Below are 835 nucleotides of genomic sequence, written 5' to 3' on the forward strand. Positions count from 1 at the left end.
TTTCAGAAGGAAGAACGGCCAATGTGACTATCTGGCTTTAAGTCGATTCGATAACAAATGACGAACACGGACGGATTTGTCAGGTTTTTACTACATATGACCACTTTTCACATTCTCCCGTGCAACGCGGCTGCTAGTCGTCCTTTCATGCAAAATCTTAAGGTCCTAGCTCATGCCCAAGGCACCAAAAAAGGCTGAAAAGTCAATAATCGATAACTAAAACGTTAATTGTACTACTTCTTATTGGGTATTACGTCAACTTAGAAGCTACTTCTGTGTTCTAATATGGTGATTGTAGTGTCTCCGCATACCGTAGCTCGCGACATATCATTGTAGACGATAAATTTAACCGTTTCATAGGGAAGAGCGGCCAATGTAACGATGTGGCTTTAATTCGATTCGATAACAATTGACGAAAAAGGACGGATTTCCCAGTTTTTTACTACATATGAACCCTTTTCACATTCTCCCGTGCAACGCGGCTCCTAGTCCTCCTTTCAAACAAAATCTTAAGGTTCCACCTCATGTCGAAGGCACCATAGCCGGCTAAAAATCAATAATCAATAACCATACTTGAATTGTACTGCTTTTTACTGGCTATTACTTTAACTTAGAATCTTCTTCTTTGTTCTACTATGGTGCTTTTAGTGTCTCCGCATACCGCAGCACGCGACATAGCTTTGCAGACGATAAATGTAACCGTTTCAGAGGGAAGAGCGGCCAATGTACGTCCTGGCTTTAAGTCGATTCGATCACAAGTGACGAACACGGACGGATTTCTCAGGTTTTTACTACATATGAACACTTTTCACATTCTCCGGTGCAACGCGGCTGC

The sequence above is a fragment of the Schistocerca gregaria genome, unplaced genomic scaffold (genome assembly GCF_023897955.1).
Source record: "Schistocerca gregaria isolate iqSchGreg1 unplaced genomic scaffold, iqSchGreg1.2 ptg000378l, whole genome shotgun sequence".
Taxonomy (NCBI): domain Eukaryota; kingdom Metazoa; phylum Arthropoda; class Insecta; order Orthoptera; family Acrididae; genus Schistocerca; species Schistocerca gregaria.